The sequence below is a fragment of the Argiope bruennichi genome, chromosome 7 (genome assembly GCF_947563725.1).
Source record: "Argiope bruennichi chromosome 7, qqArgBrue1.1, whole genome shotgun sequence".
NCBI classification, from domain to species: Eukaryota; Metazoa; Arthropoda; class Arachnida; order Araneae; family Araneidae; genus Argiope; species Argiope bruennichi.
The window spans coordinates 133,363,925-133,373,121 of NC_079157.1; the positions used below are offsets into that span (position 1 = coordinate 133,363,925).

Below are 9,197 nucleotides of genomic sequence, written 5' to 3' on the forward strand. Positions count from 1 at the left end.
ACAATAGGCATGATTTGACTCTAAAATATCAAAATAAGCGGCACAATCTCTCTTCGATGACATCGGAACGGTCTTCACGCGATACAACATCACAACAAGTACTTTAATTTGACTGTGCTGTGATTTCAAGCATGAGAGTCGTCATCACATGATATGACATCATAATAAGTGTGATCATTTTCTTCTTTAAGTGACACCTTGATTCTGCAGATATGACAAAATTCTCACGATTCGACGCCATGATATCAGTACAAACTCGGCAAAAGCGAAGGATTAAATTCACAGCGATATTGCCATTGCTACTGACATAATTATAGAGACAAGTATTGTTTATAATACATTGATATTTTCTAATTAATAAACTAAGAAAACTTCTAATTAATAAACTAAGAAATTTGATTAAAAAATTCAAATAATTTTTAAAAACTAATATTTAAACAGATCATAATTTTTTATACATAGTTTTAAAAATTCTAAACCAAGCTAAATCTTTTAAACAGAAACTTCATTTCCAGCCAACCACAGCCGGCAGGAAAGGAAGCATACCAGTCATTCATTAAATATTTCATTTCAAATACGTTTGAGAATATTACCTTTTCAAACAAGGCAAATAAATTTAACTTTCGAAAAATCTTTACTTGTAAGCCGCGGGCCAGGAATAAAACTTGTCTGAATTTCAGTAAGTTTTAACTCCTAAATCAATTAGTCGCATTTTAAGCGTGGATATTTTTATTCTTAACTATACTCTGATTTAAATGTCGCTTTAGAAGAGAGCAATTTTAAATTTTCGATGCTGTCAGATCAAACTTTGCCTAAAGTCAATTTGAAAGGTTCATTCATTCTGGAGATTTAAAATTTTGTTGTAGAGAGACTACGAAAAGTACTTTCTAGAAAAAAAAAATAATTCAGTTCACTTCTGCTGGTATAAAAAAAAATAAAGGGATTGAATATATTCTGAAGAAGTATTTACGAACATAATATTGTGGCGGCAGTGAAAAATGTATTCTTCAGCAAGAAGTAAAGTGAAGTGAGGCAAATGAGCCAACACTATAAGCATTCACGACTTCAGTCATTTTTGGGGATGACGATCTTTCATGTTCTATATCCCTCAACTTATCTCTCAAACTTCAGAAATTCTGTAGTTTCCGTTTGAGTTCCAGTTCGCATTGGATACTCCATTCTAGTTATGCTACGGTACCATACATAAGGAATAATCACGTTTTTTAGATAGGATTTAATGAATTCATCCGCATATAAAACAAAATATGATATTATATGTTCTGGTAAGTTATTAAATAATAGTTTCATCCCCAAGCCCGGAATTCCAATTTTACATCTCAAAAAGGGAGACTGCAGAACTAAAAGAACCGTGAGCAATTTTCCATCCAACAGATTATGTCTTTGAAGCTACGCACAAAAAAATCATTTCTGATATCCATTTTTATTTTTTTTTAAATCCAACTGAGGCATTTCGAAATGAGAGGAGAAAACAAGAACGATTGAGACGCTATGTAGAATGTTAATTGATTTCCATATTTCAGTTCAACAGTATCATCTTATGTCACACTGCGCTTTTTAATGCTGCCTTCCTTTTAACACCTTTCTTCAACAGCCTTTCTTTTATCTCTCGCCGTTAATCCGACAAAGCTTCGTTTATTCTATTTTGGACACTGCCAAAGCAATGAGGAGAAATGTCTTAAAATATTAATTTTTATTTCCCACGAAAATCTCTCTCAATCCTTCTTTCGCGTTTAAGGAAGGGAAAAAAAAATACGTCAAAAATGATTAGATAAAAAAAAAATTCTTTGTGATGTTAATAAAATTATTTCGGGGATTTTTCCCCTTTTTAAAAATTTCAGTTTTCACACGAGTTTACACTTTGACATTATGTTCGGCTTGCCAGTAATTTCTGAAATCCACTTATTTCACAGGATCTCGGCTTAAATTAAGAGTAATTTGAACTTAGCGAGTAATTTTGAAGACATTATTTTTTTACCCTCCTGCATTAGCCCCCTGGGGGAGCACCTCGAAAAGAGATGAGATGCTTCCGGCATGGTAGTTGGATCTCGCCACCCTGGAGGGTACATAAATAAGTGGGCTCCTCCCATCGATTACAAGAAGTACTTCCTTCGGGAAGGGTTGTACCGTGGCCGGTGATGGCCCTTAGGACTCAACCACATTTCCCGCCAGTGTTGCTGTTATGGCGGTCTGGTCATTCAGTATCTATTATCTATGTGCCTTCCGGCGGTTCGGAGAATCAGTGATATGACTATCCTCCTGCATTTAACTGAAATTCTTAACAGAAGATAAGAACATAGAAATAATCAAAATTCCTAAGAGAAATGGATAAGGGAAAAAAAGCTTTATTCCATCATCTCCACCCATCAGTATAGAATAAATAATCAAAAAACTCAAAGAAGTTTTGAAATCACAAAATGAAAATGTAATAACAATAATGGATATCAAGGGGGAAAAGTTTTAGTTGTGAAAAACCTCCAACTCTTAAGTTCACCAGAAACAAAATCAACTTTTCTACTTCACAGTTGTTGGCCTGATCTGACTAACATCACATCCATTCTTAGTGAACATCTGTGATTGAGAAGTGATAGAAAACGAATCTCTCAGTGATTATTAAATTTGTTTGTTGAATCAAAGATTTCCATCTTCTTTTATTTCAGATTCAAGACCCTAAGGAGGCCCTAAAAAGTTCTGTCATCTTTTGAGAGAAAAGATGTTTAAATTAAAGAAATATCAATCAAGACTCTTCAACGATTAACAATCTCAACATCGTTAAAAAAAATAAAATTCAATATTAAATTTTAAATTTTTGCCTGCATTCGTATAATATTTGGAAAATTCCAGCAATACCGAATATCTCTCAGTAGAATCGAAGACCGAAAATTAAGGGAAAAAGCAGCTAAACTTAGCGAAGAAGCGTGTGAAGAAAAGCATAGAAAAATACAAGAACTTTATCAAAAAATTTATTCAAAAGACAGAGCTTTGGTTTAATTTAGTTATATTAACGTCCAATTATTAAGCAACACTAGGGCTATTTGGAGACGGACCTCGTCATTTTGAACCGCGGTCAGACGACGAGGATGACACTTGAGCTCGCAACCCCCTCTTCGAATTTCCACGCCACACCAGCGGGAGGACGTTTGACTCTGACGGATTTAACCTGCACTAGACACGCTTACGCGACGGTTCTTCGGTGGAATCGGGTCTCGAACCTAAAATCCTTCAGTTCCGCAGCCGAGACCTTATCACGAGGCCACTGAAAAATTTTGCTTGAAAGCAAATTTCTCATATGAAGCTCCTTTTAAATCGCAAAAACAGCGCAACCAATGTCTACAATTTCTACAATTATTAAAAACCCCGTTAGATTGAAACGCAAAAAAAAATTGCAAGTAAAATACTTCAACATTTTCATCTTGAAGCTGTAGAAAAACAAGCACTCATTGTAATTTTAAAGAAATACTTAATGCGCTCAGGTATGATAATATTGATTTCATATTTATCTCAAATATCTAACATATATTTCGAGAATTATTGATTAGATTATATTTTTTAAGGGAAGATAATGCTGGAGAAATAAAACACACAGCAAGGATTTTTGCAGCCGGTTTTACCAGATAAAACATGAAGATTATTCAGTCATATTCTCCAGTAGGACTGTGCAGATTTTCAATGTATCGACAAAAATCGATTTTTTGACGCCACTTTTCGAAAAATATCGATATATCGAAATCATAATCATGAATAATAGTTCACGATAAAATAAATAGATATTCACAATTAATTTACGTTTTCAATTTCCTTTTGGTTACCGGTTAATATTTATTTTTGCAGTTTTTCATTCTTACTGATCTTCACACAGAATTTTTGTTAATATTTTATAAATACTGTCCTATTCTAATATATAAAGATACTTGTTATAAACGCAATGTTATAAATTGTAACAGGCAGGCATTGCTTTGGCATTGACTCACTTTATTAAAGAGGTTTTAAAAAAATATTTTCTAACTACTTTTGTTCAAAAGAATACAAATATTTTTATTTTATAAATTGAAACTTTCGTTTATTTCGAGTCGCCCTGATCAGACAATATGTTAAGAGATACTATTTATACCTTATAATAGCTATAAATAAATAATATTATCACGATATAGCGAAAAATAGCGATATGTGTTGAACGATATATCGCGATGATGAGTTCCGTCATCGCCCAGCCCTCTTCTCCAGCCGCGTAATTAATATTCTTATGTATAATTAATAATTCTTATGAATTCCACTGCAACAAAATTTCATTTGTTAAACGTTTTGCTATATAAGTTACATAGTTGTACGTAATTAAAAGAAACTGTTTATATGTTACCTCCAACTGGTTATAACATTTAATTAGAAAGGAATTTATACAGAAAAAGAGTATTTCTGGCTTACCACAGTCAGTTAGATCATAAAAAGTAAATCAATGAAATTTGGATTCACACAAAGGGCTTCGGACAATTGTGTTTTCATGAAGATTGATGGTCTACTTTACTTTATATTATCTATGCAAGCAGGCGATTTAGCTATTTTCTATAATGATGAGGAAATGCGTCGTGAAATCGTAACAGTCATTCAAAGTGTATTTGAAATGTATGCGAGCACAACTGGTACCATTTGGAAATTGTAAAACATGAAAATGCTACTCATCCGCCAGGAAAATAATTTCTACCAGACCTACTTAAACGCTTCGGTGCAGACTTAATTTGGGAGTGAAGATATTTTCCATTTTAATATACAATTTCAAGCAATTCATTCTAAATACGATGGAACTAATTTAACAATTTTTTTTTGAGGTAATGAATTTAATATATGCTCAGAAAATGTCACAGGAGTTTGCTTTAGCTACAGGTGTTTATTAATACTCTTCACCAAAAGTTGTAATTCTATTTAAATGGTAATAGAAGCATGCAGAAAAAGAAAAAAATAGTTATAAATTTGTTAAAGCATGCAAATAAAATGTATCAGTACATATTGATATTAAAATCAAGAAAAATAAAAACGTGTTAAGTAGACAAATGTATAATGAACAAAAATTCAACTCCCCCTGAATGTTGACTTAGCGTCAATTGGTCGCTATTACAAATGCTATAACAAATATACTGAATATTCGGCTTACTTCTGAATCAGTTAAATATATGCCATAAAATAGTGACATATATACGGCAATTATTTCGTGAGCGTCATTACTGTGTAAAAAGCATTTTAATATGCTCATTTAATAAATTTTATTTTAAACATATTCTAAGCAAACATATAAAGCATTCCTTGCAATATGTTTTCGAATTACAGAATTAATAGTTTACAAATAATATTTTAAAATTATAAAGAAAAAAAATATTTTCCCGTTACTTTTCAATGAAAAAATATTTTGAAATTAAAATAAGATAACAATTTCCATTTGTTGCACATTTTCTTTTGTATGTCTTGAATTTCAATTAAAAAGAAAAATAATAAGAGCAAATGAGAAGAATTTAGTTAATTTAACGTTCCGTTTTAAGTAACACAAACGCTATTTTAGGACGGAGGTTGATCTGCGGTCAGACGACGAGTTCAACACTTACACTGGCACCCACCTCTCCAAGCGTCGGCACTACACCAACGGAAGGGGATGTGGCTCTAGGGGATTTAGCGTGCACCAAACAAACTTATACGATGTTTTGAGGTGGAACCGGGTCTCGAACCTAGAACCCTTCGGTTCCAAAAGACGAGATCATGCCATCACGGACCGGCATACGAAAAAGAAACATATTTGATTATGAATCTGAAAATAAACAAATGATTGCTAAATCCGAAAATAGACTTCCGAGAGCAATGCTTCCATGTAGTTGAAGGTGAAGCGCTACAAACGCTTGAGCCGCGCACTGAACAATCATTCAATATAATAATAATTGAACAATCCATTCAGATTTTTAACAAATTTCAAATCTTGCTCCAAGATATTGTATGAAAGTGTGCACAAATATGGAAATAGCTTTGACAGAGGTCAAATTGACACATGAAAAAAAATGAAATTATAATCTAAAAACTAATCGATTTCGATGGTTATATACTTAATAAATAAGCTGGGCAATTAAAATCAATTCTTCAAAATCCCATAGAAAACCGCGAATTCTTTGCTTGTTACCGTATTAATAGACTTAATTTTATTTATGTCGTAAATCATTTGTTTCCAAAAGACCTCATTTTTCCCTGAACATTTTTTTTTCTTTAAATTATTACACAATCATTATTATAAGAAATGGTGAATTTTGAAATGGCATCTCTTGACAATTTCAGTTACTGGAGACAGTAGCCTTTCCGAAATGAAATTCATCAAAAGATATTCATCCATTCAAGGATTTATGTTTATCGAATGTGAAGAAATCATTTGAATTTTAGAACCAGTTGAATTTTTTCAATTCAAGGATTTATGTTTATCGAATGTGAAATCATTTGAATTTCAGAGCCAGTTGAATTTTTTCTGCTGCTTCAAATATGGTCTGAAGTTTTTATGGTGTTTACTGGCGAAATATTATAGTGAAGTAAGCAACTGGTACGAATATCAGATATGATTATGAAAATAAATTTCTTTCCATATTTAAAAAGTTGAAAACGTGTAAAATATGCCAATTTAAATAGTAAATGGACAATGCTTTAAAAATTCAATATATTCGGGCGAGCACAATCATTCTAAAACAGATGTAAAACAGCAACACAACGTTATATGAAAACTTTAAACACATACAAACAAACAAAAGTTGGAAGAAGAAAAAAAGGCAAGCAGACAAGTATGAAAGAGAATAGAACCGAAATATTCGTGCGGTACTTTTTATCTACCAAGTCAAGTGAAAGTGAAAGACGATATAGGAAAGAAATGAATACAATAAAAATTAAAAAAAAAAAGGTATTTGACGAAGTATGAATCACTTTAAAATCAACCCGACATGAAGTGAAGTCTACGATGTACTATTAATTAAACTTATCTTATTTCATTTTGCAAAGATGAAATTTTCCCTTCACGTTTGTGCATTCTGCATGATTATACACAATTTTAATTTTTCCTATAAAAGGACGCATTAAAATTAATTTAATTTTGATCCCATTTTAGAGGTCCGACTTGGAAATGAATTTGGAAAAAAAAATCGACTTTAAGATTCCAAACGAATAATGTTTAATAACAATAAATGACTAAAAAGTGAAAAAAAATCAATCAATAAATTCTTTTTTTAAATCATACAACTAAAGGCAGGTTTTTAAAACCACCTTTAATAAAATTTATTTTATATTCTTACGATTCTAAGAGCAGTTATGAAGGTTGAATGGTACTCTCGATAATTGTTTTCATTTGGACAATTTATTTTACAATGCCAATTTATTTTATACATTCCTAATGCAAACGTAAGTTTTTTTTGTTTTTTTTTTTAATTTAAGTTAAAGATTACTGATAAAATTTTAGAAGTTCGTTGTAAACATATACAACATATTTTAAAAATAAATGTATTAACTTGAAAATAAAGATAAAGTTTATAACTTTCGGACTTATGCTCTTCACATAGTTGTTTTTAAATGATTAAATAATTATTAGCAGAATAATAATTATTAATCAGTCCTATAAAATTTTAATATAATTGTTAGCTTTCAATTTTCATCAATAGTTTTAAAAATGAAATTAATTAACTAAACAATTAACCTAACGCATAGCACTGCCCATATTATCAAATAAATTCACAACTGATATAATAAGAAAAATAATAAATAAATGAATATTCAAAAGTGCACAAACGTCATCACTCTAACAGCGGGCAGAAAGATGTATCGACCAAACGAACTCAAAGCCGACAACTGTTGACTAGGAGCAACATATGGCAAGTACCGTTGCACAGGTGCTACAGCTCAATCGCCAACTATGACAGAGATAACACTTACCGATACCGCAAGGACAGTGGTCATAAAAGCCTGGAGGTTGTTAATTGCACCCACACAGATGAAAATTCAAATGATAAGAGGAGATAAAAACTCAACTTTCACTCGCGACGACAGATACGAGTGTATCTACGACATATTGCTCTCTCCGATGGTTCTTCGGCACTGGTTTCTCCCTCGACATCGAAAAGCGCCATCTAGGGAGAGAGAAGAAAGTTTTACAGCTGGAGCGAAAATTAATTAAGAGATGGTATGAGTAGCAAGTTTCATGCGTTTCGATACAGAACAGCAAACGATTTTTATAGTTGAGAGTGATGCTTCAAAATCTTCTTACCCCACCGTTTTGTTCAAATTAGTTGTTAAGGAATGAATTTTTGGAGTTGAGCCAGAAAAGAACTGATATATTTATCAAATTTAGTTTAGGACGTTGCTTAGGTTGTAAGCTACCTGAGCAAACATAAGATAAAATCGTCTTTATTTATTGAAATAAAATAAGATGAAATTTAAACTTTATTAAAATAAATTAATTAATTACATGCATATATATATATATATATATATATATACATTTTTTTTCCATAAACAAGTCATTTCAGAAATTTCGATTTTTTTTTTTTTTTTTTTTTTTTTTAAGTGAGCTGGAACATAAGTTTTCTGTGGACTAAAAATTGAAATAATTGTAAATTGCTGCACAGACGACGACTTTGTAATAATAAATTCAAAAACAGAAGAATTAGAATTGAGATTATAAATTAGAAGAAAATAAGATAAGAATTTTAGGAAAATGTCTTTCTTCTTCCGAAACAACGTCTAACAGAAAATCTGTGGAATATTTATTGAATATATCATAATGTTGTATTTTTTCCAACTGAAAATCTTTATAATGTGCTAGAGATTAAAAAATTTAGTGAAAAAAAGGAGTTAACATGAAATTGTCTACTATTTGCTCATTGCGACATGCTTCAGACATTTTTTCAGAATCGTTCCAAATGTTTATCGCAGGACCATATTTGATATTGAGTGCTCTAGAGCCCTTGCTATTCAGAAAGAAGTTCTTCAAAATTCTAAGAAAGGTTTTTTCAAAATTTTAATTAATTTTTTAATTATTAATTAAATGAGATTTTAAAGCCTTTCTACAGTAATTTCAGAGCATATAATAGCCCTAAAACCATTTTTCTGTTCTTAAAGAAATCAGCTTTCCAATAATTTGAATCTTATTTCAGTACAATTTCCCCCCTGGGTTTAAC

The 9,197-nt window shown here is 31.3% G+C and overlaps 1 protein-coding gene across 2 annotated transcripts in view; it reads right to left on the reverse strand.

Annotated features, from left to right (window-relative positions):
* LOC129975080 (rabphilin-3A-like) overlaps positions 1-8,126 on the reverse strand; it is a 107,194-nt gene extending 99,068 nt beyond the window's left edge. Inside the window, exon 1 of one of the 2 annotated variants that reach the window (XM_056087983.1) lies at positions 7,954-8,126. The gene's annotated coding sequence lies outside the window, so the exon portion shown is untranslated. Of the gene's footprint in view, positions 1-7,810; positions 7,916-7,953 lie in introns of those variants that run through there. The other variant, XM_056087984.1, reaches the window with a different exon arrangement.
* Between the last annotated feature and the right edge of the window lie 1,071 nt (positions 8,127-9,197).